General features: G+C 49.2%; 1 protein-coding gene across 12 annotated transcripts in view; it reads right to left on the reverse strand.

Annotated features, from left to right (window-relative positions):
- The window catches only part of RIMBP2 (RIMS binding protein 2), a 716511-nt gene that overhangs the window by 196984 nt on the left and 507136 nt on the right, over positions 1-12391 (reverse strand). The window lies entirely within an intron of this gene.

Here is a 12391-nt window from a genome sequence, read left to right on the forward strand (position 1 = left end):
TTTATTGCCGGACTCCGAGAACAAAAGAACCGTGCCGATAAATAACTAAACACCTATATCGGGACATCCCCGCACAGATTTCAAATACACACAGATGGGGAGGATAAATAAAGAAGCCGTTGTGTGGTGAATGCGCGTCTTACCTTTGTAGTTGTCAGGAACCGTCAGGTTGTGCAGCTCCGTCATCCAACACGCTCAGGTTGGCGTGAAGCGCAAGGGCTGTCTGCTGGCGTGAACACCAGCCCTGCGGCTCGGTCCGTCCCACACCACACAGCACTCGCACACAGGCACCAGGAGAGGAAACTCGACGACGCCCCAACGCCTCTCCAACGTCCGTCGCACAGCAGCGGTGTTCGCCGACCGCAAGGGACGTTTAGGGAAGGCAGGAGATCCACGCGCACAAAGGGGTCCAAGCACAAGAAGGCAAGGGGGGCAGAAGAAGGTCCAGACAGGGAGGAAGCCAGAACAAGAGAGAGAAAAATGTCTGCCAGCGAGTCGTTTTACTGGCCATCTCGTCCTCCCTAACAATCCCCGCGTAGCTTGCTGGCAGTGCCTCGCGCCCTCTGCACTGATTGGCCGAGCGTCTTGCGCCTTTGGTGTCATTGGTCAGTGGCCAATCACGAGCTCTTCCTTACCCTGCCAATCGGCGTTCTGCTCTTTGTTTGCCCCTCACCCCTGCCAATCAAGAGTCCTCCAGTGGGTGGCTATTGCCTGCCTTGCACGATGTTTGTCTTCCATGGCGCCGTAGTACGTGGCCGCTTCCTGCTTGTTTCTTCTAGTCAGTTTTATCGTCAGTCATTGTAAGGGGGGATTTAATTAATGTGTGCAGCTCAGGGCCTAGCTAAGTGTCTATGGTGCGGTGCCAAAAGGGACAACAAGATAGCGACAGGGGGGATGACATACAAGGGAATTTATCCATAATCCCTGAACTAATTAGCATGCCCCACCCCCTCGTAACAGGGTCAAATATCCAACTTATCCGACATCCGGGCTACAGGTCCCTGACTTACTGTACATCGAGATGGTTCTTCTATCACGATCATCGGAGCACCTACCTATGCAGATCTACCTGGATCTAGATATTCCCCCCGACCCCAAATTCATAACAATATCGTGCGAAGACGAAAAGCCACGATTCAGCATTTTATGTTGACAAGTCCTTGACCACCCTCAGATATCGGCAAATTCAATCTTTCCGGTCATAGCCAATGCCTACCAGACCAGAAGAAATGAGTGAAACTCTTCTGTATTCTGTCGACTAACCCAGCGGGTGGTTGCAGAGCCAAAACCTTGTGCCACAGAATGGAGGTAACCAGGTTGTTTATGACCAATACTCTGCCACGGTAAGACAATTGGCAGAATAGACCTTTCCGTTTTATTAAAAGCAGTTCAATGCGTTCAGGCAAACCTTCCCAGTTATGTCTGATGAAATCTCCAGGACCAAGAAAAACTCCCAAAAACTTGATCCCATCTCTTCTCCAAGTGATATTTGCAGGGGGAGATGGGGGTTGAGGGGGAGAGTGGGGGGAAAGGGGGGTGAGTAAGGGATTCAAGCCACAGTGCCTCTGTATTTTTTCAGTTGATTTTTGCTGACAAGGCTCTGCTAAAAAGTGCAAAAGCATGCATCATCTTAGCAATGTCATCAGAGTTTTTGATACAAACACATATATCATATGTTTGTATCAAAAACAGAGGCACGTCCTCTGTACGACAATGTAGATAATATTCCTCTCCACTTCTCTAGTTTGTTATCAATTTGATTCACGACATTCACCCAGTTCTTTGCCATGAAAGCTGGAGTGTCAATGTAATGTAGACGCCTAGATAATGGATGCCTTCCTTCTCCCACTGCAAGCCTCTGGAAAGAGAAGGCAAACCAACAGCAGCGGTATGGACAATCCATAAAGCTTTACATTTGTTCCAATTTACTGCAGTTGTACATGCGGAAGAAATTTTTTCAAAATTGTTTAGTAGCATGGTGACATCATCACTGCTACGCACCACAACACACACATCATCAGCATATGCTGAGGTGGCAATTGGCCTTTCGGTTGGCATCACAGCAAAATCTGGTAATCTAGCACGAAGGCGAATTAGTAGAGGTTCAATGCAGAGAGAGTAGAGAATGCCCGATAAAGGACCCCATGCCCCTCCCCTCCAAATCTAACCCCTTGCCCCTCCCCTCCAAATCTCACCCCTTGCCCCTCCCCTCCAAATTTCACCCCTTGCCCCTCCCCTCCAAAACTCCCCCCCTTTCCCCTCTACTCCTAAACTCACCCCTTGCCCCTCCCATTCAAAACTCTCCTCAAACCCCTCCCCTTCAAATCTCCCCCCCCCCCAACCATCCCTCCCAAATTCGCCCTCCTCCCACCTCCTTCTCAAAGCTGCCTCCTCCCCACTTCGTCTCCCTTCTATCTCATACCTCCACCTCCACCAACCTTCTACTTTCCTCTGCCCCCCTCAAACAACCCCTCACTGTGCCTCATCCCATCACCATCAAACCTTTTGTCCTCCTCGTCCTTCCCTTTCTTGTAACTCTTCTGTAATCTCTGACACCCAATGAACTGCTCTTCCTACCTCCCCCTCTCACCCTTCATCTGACCCTACCCCTCCCCTCCCCTGTCCTGCACCCGATGCTCCCCCTCTCTCCTCATTAATGGTATGGACCTCAAACATCTGGGGCCTTCGCTCAAACCTGATTGATCTCTCCATTCAGGTTGCTTCTGACAATCCAGACTTGATGTGCTTAACAGAAACTTTCCTCCTTCAATATGTCTCTGATTCCTTAATATCTCTTCCTGGTTACTCCCTCCTCAGGTACGATAGACCTGAGCCTCGTCCTGGTGGTGGGGTGGCTATCTTTATCAAAAACTCTCTTCCTCACTCGCCCTGCACTGCCCTCTCTCCACCCCACGCCCAGGAGTACCTCTGGCTACGGCTCCCTCTCCGCTCCCACCTTTTGTTCATATGTGTTCTGTACCGTCCTTCAAACAGTGATGACTCCATTTACATTTCACTGTCGGACAACAGGGACCAACTTCTATCAACTCATCCAAACTCTCTCTTCCTCATATGTGGCGACATCAACTATCATCATGCCAGCTGGCTGGGTGTGGGTTCATCTCTCACCAGCCATGGCACCTCAGCAAAGGACTTCTGTGACTCACTGGGACTGACACAATCTGTCAATTTCCCGACCCGGATCTCAGTCAACAGAGCATCTTCTCTTCTGGACTTGGTTATGACTAACTTCCCTGAAAATATCTGCTGCTCTTCTTCTGCTCCAATCGGCACATCTGATCATGTGCTTGTTAAAGTGGACATCTCTATGACCATTCTCAGAGAGCCTCCTCAGCGTCGACGAGTCTGGCAATTCACTCAGGCCAACTGGCATGGTCTTCAAGCAGCCATCAATCATCTGGACTGGTCTCCCATCTCTACCGCCTCTGACATCAACTCATCCTGGGAATTCTTTCAAAGTAAATTGCTCTCTCTCATGCACAAATTTATCCCATCTCGTCTTCAGTTGTCATACCCTTCCTCCCGTCCATGATACACGGAATCTTGTGGTGAGGCTGTTGCCCTGAAACAACTTGCTTTCGTCTCCTGGAAAGCAAATCCAACAGAAGGAAATCTCATTTCCTTTCACAAAGCCCGAAACAAGTGTGTGTCCACCCTCAGGAGAGCCAGGAAACAATATCTCACCGTTCTCAAGACCGAACTCTCTTATCTGTCTCCCTCTTCTAAATCCTGGTGGCATCTGGTCAAATCTGTTTCTGGTGTTTGTTCCCCCTCCATCCCCTCCCTCACCTCAAACGGCTTAACGGCTGACTCCGCACGTGAAAAAGCTGAATGCCTCAACTCTGTGTTTGCCTTTAAATCTTGTGTCCCAAACCCATCCCTCTCTGTACCCACCGTACCCAATCGTACCCAGCTGCTCCTGGACTCTGTGTCCTTTCCTCCTGACAAGGTGGAAAAGTTTCTGTCAACCCTCGACTCTGATTCTGCAACTGGTCCTGACGGCATCAGCCCACGGGTCCTAAAATCATGTTCTTCCGCTCTTTCACTCCCTCTTTCTGTTCTCTTCATCCTCTCTTTTGCTCAAGGTAATCTGCCATCTGCTTGGAAATCAGCCAACATCACCACTTTGCACAAAAAGGTGCAAAAACAGATCCTAGCAACTACAGACCAATCAGCCTTCTCCCAATTATCAGCAAAGTCATGGAATCCATCATTGCTTCAGATATGAAATCTTTCCTCTTCTCCAATGGCTTGATCTCTGATCATCAATTTGGTTTCAGACCTGGTCACTCTACTCTGGACATGCTGCTTCTGCTTTCCCAACAATGGATGGAGGTCCTCAACACCAAACAGGAAATTAGAGCTGTCTTCCTTGACATTTCACGTGCCTTCGATATGGTCTGGCACCCTGCTCTGCTCACCAAACCCTCCTCCTTTGGTATCCATGGAAATCTCCACGCATGGCTGGCAGACTTCCTCTCTGGTCGTGGTCAACGTGTGGCCCTGAATGGGTTTCTCTCATCTCCTCTTCCTGTTCAGGCTGGAGTTCCCCAAGGTAGTGTTCTGGGCCCTCTGCTTTTTCTGGTCTTCATCAATGATCTCTCTGACTCTCTTGAAAATCCTCTCTATCTCTTTGCTGACGACTCTACTCTCTGTCGCTCCATTCCTCATCCCTCAGATCGGCAGTCTGCAGCCTCCTCACTCTCTGCAGACCTGGACAAAATCACAGACTGGGCAAACAAATGGAACATGTCTTTCAATCCTGATAAATCTCACACTCTTATGATGTCTCTCCGAAAAGACCGACTGGACAACCCTCCCATCCACTTTCTGAATAATCCTCTCCAAGAAGTTCTGTCACTCAAGCTTTTGGGTCTCACTATTTGCCATGATCTTTCCTGGGAAAACCACATTTCAAATCTGGCCTCCAAAGCCAGTCACCGACTGGGCATCCTCCGTCATGCGAAGTCCTTCCTTGGCACACCTGAGCTCCTCACCACATACAAGGCTTTCATCCGCAGCTCTATGGAATACTGCTCTCCCCTCTGGTCTGGTGCTCCTGCCTCACACCTAGCTCGTCTTCACGCTGTTGAAACCAAAGCGTGCAGAATCATTGGAATCTCCCGCGATGAAGCTAACTCCAAGGGCCTTTCACTCACTCACAGCAGGCAGGTTGGTGGTCTTTCCGTCTTCTACCGACTCCTCTCTGGCCTTGCCCCCCCAGCTCTCTCTGGGCTCTGTCCCCCAAATATTCCTACAGGTCGCACAAGATCTGCCTGCAACCCTCTTATGGTTAAACTGCCAAAATCAAGACTTTATGCTCAACTTCACTCCTTCATTCCTCTTTTCTCCTGCCTCTGGAACAAACTCCCTCACTCTCTTCAATCCCACTCCACCCTCCAGGTCTTTAAAACAGCTGTTCACCACCATCCCTTATCCTCCCCCATCCAAAACCTTGATCTTTTCTACCCCCGCTAATTTTGGTCCCCTTGTGTTTTATACCTCTCACCCCCCTCCCCCCCCCCCTTCCCATGCCTCCTACCCCCAAGCCCTCTCCCTCCCACACTTCTCCCTGCTCTCAAATGTTGCGGTTGTGTGCTTCCCCTTCTCTCCCCATCTTGTCTTCCGCTCCCTCTTTTTGTATATTTTGTTTGTCTGGTTGATTTGTTTGTGAAATAAATGTTAGGTCTTTCATGAGCCTCGATTCAGTAAAAAAAAAAAAAAAAAAAAAAAAAATGTCTGCTGCTCTCCTTCTGCTCCAATCGGTTCTTCTGATCATGTGCTTGTTGAAGTGGACATCTCTCTGGCCATTCTCAGAGAGACTCCTCAGCGCCGATGAGTCTGGCATTTCACTCAGGCCGACTGGCATGGTCTGCAAGCAGCCATCAATCATCTGGACTGGTCTCCCATCTCTACTGCCTCTGACATCAATTCTTCATGGGAATTCTTCCAAAGCAAACTGCTCTCTGTCATGCACAGATTTATCCCATCTCGTCTTCAGTTGTCTTACCCTTCCTCCCGTCCATGGTACACTGAATCTTGTGGTGAGGCAGTCGCCCTGAAACAACTTGCCTTTGCCTCTTGGAAGGCAAATCCAACTGAAGGCAATCTCAGTTCCTTCCACCAAGCTCGAAACAAGTGTGTGTCTACCCTCAGGAGTGCCAGGAAGCACTATCTCTCCACACTCAAGATTGAACTCTCAAACCTGTCTCCTTCCTCCAAATCCTGGTGGCGTCTGGTCAAAACCGTTTCTGGTGTTTGTTCCCCCTCCATCCCCTCCCTTACCTCAAATGGCTACACAGTTGACACCGCACGTGACAAAGCCGAATGCCTCAACTCTGTGTTTGCCTCAAAATCTCTTGTCCCAAACCCATCTCTCTCTGTTCTCACCTTTCCCCATCGAACCCAACTGCTACTGGACTCTGTGTCCTTCTCTCCTGACAAGGTGGAGAAGTTTTTATCAAACCTCGACTCTGATTCTGCAACTGGACCAGACGGCATCAGCCCACGGGTCCTAAAATCCTGCTCTGCCGCTCTATCTCACCCTCTCTCCGTTCTTTTCAGCCTCTCTTTTGCTCAAGGTCATCTGCCAGCATCTTGGAAATCAGCAAACATTACCGCTTTACACAAAAAAGGTGCAAAAACAGATCCTTGCAACTACAGACCTCAGCCTGCTTCCAATTATCGGCAAAGTCATGGAATCCATCAGTGCTTCGGATATCAAATCCTTCCTCTTCTCCAATGGCTTGATCTCTGATCATCAATTTGGAATCAGACCAGGTCATTCTACTCTGGACATGTTGCTTCTGCTGTCTCAACAATGGATGGAGGTCCTCAATGCCAAACAGGAAATCAGAGCTGACTCACTTGACATATCACGTGCCTTCGATACGGTCTGGCACCCAGCTCTGCTCACCAAACTCTCCTCCTATGGTATCCATGGAAATCTCCACTCATGGCTTGCGGACTTCCTCTCTGGTCGTCGGCAACGTGTGGCCCTGAATGTATTTCTCTCATCTCCCCTTCCTGTTCTGGCTGGAGTTCCCCAAGGTAGTGTTCTGGGCCCTGTGCTATTTCTGGTCTTCATCAATGATCTCTCCGACTCTCTGGAAAATCCTCTCTATCTCTTTGCTGATGACTCCACTATCTGCCGCTCCATTCCTCATCCCTCAGATCGGCAGTCTGCAGCCTCCTCACTCTCTGCAGACCTGGACAAAATCACAGACTGGTCAAACAAGTGGAACATGTCTTTCAATCCTGACAAATCTCACACTCTTACAATCTCTCTCCGAAAGGAACGAATAGAAAACCCTCCCATCTACTTTCTCAACAATCCTCTCCAAGAAGTTCTGTCGCTCAAGCTTTTGGGTCTCACTATCTGCCATGATCTTTCTTGGGAAAACCACATTTCCAAGCTGGCCTCCAAAGCCAGTCGCCGACTGGGCATCCTCCGTCGTGCGAAGTCCTTCCTTGGCACACCTGAGCTCCTCACCACATAGAAGGCTTTCATCCGCAGCTCAATGGAATACTCTTCCCCCCTCTGGGCTGGTGCTCCTGCCTCACACCTCGCTCAGCTTCACGCTGTTGAGGCCAAGGCTTTCAGAATCATTGGAATCTCCTGCGATGAAGTTAACTCCGAGGGCCTTTCACTCTCTCACCGCAGGCAGGTTGGTTGGTGGTCTTTCTGTCTTCTACCGACTCCTCTCCGGCCTTGCTCCCCCAGCTCCCTCTGTGCTCTGACGCCCCAATATTCCTTCAGGTCGCACAAGATCTGCCTGCAACCCTCTTATGTTTAAACTGCCAAAATCTAGGCTCTCTGCTTACCTTCACTCTTTCATTCCCCTTTTCTCCTGCCTCTGGAACAAACTCCCCCACTCCCTTCAATCCCACTCCTTCCTCCAGGTCTTTAAAGCAGCTGTTCAACACCATCTCTAATCTCCCCCATCCAAACCCTTGATCTTTTCTACCCCTGCTAATTCACCCCAGAGTCCTTGCAGTGTTCATCTGTTTTATACCTCTCCCACCTCCCTCCAAGTCCTCCCGATGTCCCTGCTCTCAAATGTTGTGTTTGTGTCCTTCCCCCTCTCTCCCCATCTTGTCTGCCGCTCCCCTTGTTTTTTGTGTTTTGTGTGAACTTTTTGTGTGATTAATGTTAGCTCATTTACGAGCCTCGATCTTGTATCCAAAAAAAAAAAAAAAAAAAAAAAAAAAAAATTACACCCTTGGCAGACTCCTCTTTCAACTGTTAGTGGTGCACATAAACTGTTATTGATTTTAATGATGCTAAAAACATGATTGTTCAGCAATGAGACATGAGAAATAAAGGCTGCCCCAAAACCAAACTGTTTTAAGGTATGAAAAACATATTCGACGGTATCCCAGTATCCACCTCCCCTCTCATCCGGAATCTTGGCGTCATCTTTGACCAAACCCTCTCCTTCGACAAATACACTAAATAAATCACAAAGACAGCCTTCTTTCACCTGAAAAACATCGCCCGTCTCCGCTCATCCCTCTCCTCCACGGCTGCAGAAACCCTCATCCACGCCTTCATCACCTCCCGTCTGGACTACTGCAATAGCCTCCTCTATGGTTCACCCTCAACAATCACCAATAAACTCCAATAGATTCAGAACTCCGCTGCCCGTCTACTCACCCATTCCCGGACCCGTGACCACATTACCCCCGTCCTTTACAAGCTTCACTGGCTCCCCATCTCCCAGAGAATCCAGTACAAAATCCTCCTCTTGACCTACAAAGCCCTCCATAACCTGGCCCCATCCTACCTGGCTGACCTCCTCTCCAGACACACTCCCACCCGCAATCTCCGCTCTGCTGGTACCAACCTCCTGACCCCCCCCCCCCCCATCCGGACCAAATTCAGATCCTGGGGGGACAGGGCCTTCTCCATCGCTGCTCCCACCCTCTCGAACTCACTACCTCACACCATCAGAGACTCCTCCTCACTCACCACATTCAAAACATCACTCAAGACCCACCTGTTCAGCACTGCATTCAACATTCAACCCACAGCATTTAACCCCTGACTATCACTTCTCCTTCTCCCTCCTTTTGCTTTAAATATTTCCCTATTGATTCTTGTCTTTTTGCAATTGTTGTTTTCATGTTTTGTTATGCATTATGTTTTGCACTCTGTCAAAGCGCCTTTGGGCTTCATGAAAAGCGCTATACAAAATAAATGAATTATTATTATTAATTAATAGTATCAAATGCTTTCTCTTGGCCAAGTAAAAACAGACCAGCTTTCTGTTTTTGTGCAGCACAGACATCCGACAAGTCCCGAATTAATAAAATATATTATCATGTATAGACCGATTTAAAATACAAAAAGATTGATTGAAGTGTATTGAAAAACTAAGAAGGGGCTTTATGAGGTTTACAAGGACTTTGGAAAGGATTTTGTAATCCGCGCAAAGCAGAGAGATAGGCCGCCAATTTTATAAAGACTGCAAGTCTTGTTTCTTCGGGATAAGGCACACAATTGCACGGCGACAACTTAGAGGTAACCCAATCAGGGCCCAGAGTCCGCTCACGGACCTTTAAGAAGGCTGGTGACGAGGCGCCGCAGGCCACCAACTTTTGCGAACCATCTGGAGGGCTAGTGGGGGCAGGGCAACGCGACGGCCCACCAATCAGCAGCCCGAATAACTTTCTAGAGCAGCCCCACCCTCACCAGGGCCTTACGAAAAGGCCTCGGCATCTCTCTCTTGCTCGCTCTCTCGCCCTGATCGCCTGCCTGCCTGACTGACTTTGCCTGATTGCTGCCCGTGCTCGTGTTGGCGCCTGCCCTTTGCCCGTGTGTTGCTTGCGTTAGTGACTCGAGCTGGGGCCCTTGGGGTAGAGGCGCACTGACCCCATTAGGGGCCAAAACGCGTACACTATACAGCTACACACTTAGACCAGCCAGTTGTTTTTTTTTTGTTTTTTTTTTTTTGTATACTGAATCGAGGCTCGTGAAAGAGCTGACATTTACTTCACAAACAAATCAACCAGACAAACAAAATGTATAAAAAGAGGGAGCGGAAGACAAGAGAATGGGAAGCACACAAACACTTGAGAGCACACAACATTTAAGAGCAGGGAGATGTGTGGGAGATGTGTGGGAGGGAGAGGGCTTGGGGGGAGGAGGCGTGAGAAGGGGGGAGGGGGGGGTGGGAGAAGTATAAAACACAAGGACACCAAGGACTTCCAGGACAGAAGTTGGTATTTCAAAAAGTGGAATTGGGGTGAAATTATCTGGGATAGAAAAGATCAAGGTTTTGGATGGGGGAAGATAAGAGATGGTGGTGAACAGCTGTTTTAAAGACCTGGAGGGTGCAGTGGGATTGAAGAGAGTGAGGGAGTTTGTTCCAGAGGCGGGAGAAAAGAGGAATGAAGGAGTGAAGGTGAGCAGAGAGTCTTGATTTTGGCAGTTTAACCATAAGAGGGTTGCAGGCAGATCTTGTGCGATCTGTAGGAATATTTGCAGGACAGAGCCCAGAGAGAGCTGGGGGGGGGGGGCAAGGCCAGAAAGGAGTCGGTAGAAGACGGAAAGACCACCAACCTGTCTGCGGTGAGTGAGTGAGAGGCCCTTGGAGTTAGCTTCATCGCGGGAGATTCCAATGATTCTGAATGCTTTGCTTTCAACAGCGTGAAGACGAGCTAGGTGTGAGGCAGGAGCACCAGCCCAGAGGGGAGAGCAGTATTCCATTGAGCTGCGGATGAAAGCCTTGTACGTGGTGAGGAGCTCAGGTGTGCCAAGGAAGGACTTCGCACGATGGAGGATGCCCAGTCGGCGACTGGCTTTGGAGGCCAGATTTGAAATGTGGTTTTCCCAGGAAAGATCATGGCAGATAGTGAGACCCAAAAGTTTGAGTGACAGAACTTCTTGGAGAGGATTATTCAGAAAGTAGATGGGAGGGTTGTCCAGTCGGTCTTTTCGGAGAGACATCGTAAGAGTGTGAGATTTGTCAGGATTGAAAGACATGTTCCACTTGTTTGCCCAGTCTGAGATTTTGTCCAGGTCTGCGGAGAGTGAGGAGGCTGCAGACTGCCGATCTGAGGGATGAAGAATGGAGCGACAGAGAGTAGAGTCATCAGCAAAGAGATAGAGAGGATTTTCAAGAGAGTCGGAGAGATCATTGATGAAGACCAGAAAAAGCACAGGGCCCAGAACACTGCCTTGGGGAACTCCAGCCTGAACAGGAAGGGGAGATGAGAGAAACCCATTCAGGGCCGCACGTTGACTACGACTAGAGAGGAAGTCCGCCAGCCATGCGTGGAGATTTCCATGGATACCAACAGAGGAGAGTTTGGTGAGCAGAGCGGGGTGCCAGACCGTATCAAAGGCACGTGATATGTCAAGGGAGACAGCTCTAATTTCCTGTTTGGCATTGAGGACCTCCATCCATTGCTGAGAAAGCAGTAGCAGCATGTCCAGAGTAGAGTGACCAGGTCTGAAACCAAATTGATGATCAGAGGTCAAGCCATTGGAGAAGAGGAAAGATTTCATATCTGAAGCAATGATGGATTCCATGACTTTACTGATAATTGAGAGAAGGCTGATTGGTCTGTAGTTGCTGGGATCTGTTTTTGCACCTTTTTTGTGCAAAGCGGTGATGTTGGCAGATTTCCAAGCAGATGGCAGATGACCTTGAGCAAAAGAGAGTGTGAAGAGAACAGAGAGAGGGAGTGAAAGAGAGGAAGAACAAGATTTTAGGAACCGTGGGCTGATGCCGTCAAGTCCAGTTGCAGAATCAGAGTCGAGGGTTGACAGAAACTTTTCCACCTTGTCAGGAGGAAAGGACACAGAGTCCAGGAGCAGCTGGGTACGACTGGGTACGGTGGGTACAGAGAGGGATGGGTTTGGGACACAAAATTTAGAGGCAAACACAGAGTTGAGGCATTCAGCTTTTTCACGCGCGGAGTCAGCCGTGTGGCCGTTTGAGGTGAGGGAGGGGATGGAGGGGGAACAAATGCCAGAAACAGATTTGACCAGACGCCACCAGGATTTGGAAGAGGGAGACAGATAAGAGAGTTCTGTCCTGAGAACGGAGAGATATTGTTTCCTGGCTCTCCTGAGGGTGGACACACACTTGTTTCGGGCTTTGTGAAAGGAAATGAGATTTCCTTCCATTGGATTTGCTTTCCAGGAGACGAAAGCAAGTTGTTTCTGGGCAATAGCCTCACTACAAGATTCCGTGTACCATGGGCGGGAGGAAGGGTATGACAACTGAAGACGAGATGGGATAAATCTGTGCATGAGAGAGAGCAGTTTACTTTGGAAGAATTCCCAGGATGAGTTGATGTCAGAGGCGGTAGAGATGGGAGACCAGTCCAGATGATTGATGGCTGCTTGAAGACCATGCCA

Source organism: Myxine glutinosa, chromosome 6 (genome assembly GCF_964187855.1).
Source record: "Myxine glutinosa chromosome 6, kmMyxGlut1.1, whole genome shotgun sequence".
Lineage (NCBI taxonomy): Eukaryota > Metazoa > Chordata > Myxini > Myxiniformes > Myxinidae > Myxine > Myxine glutinosa.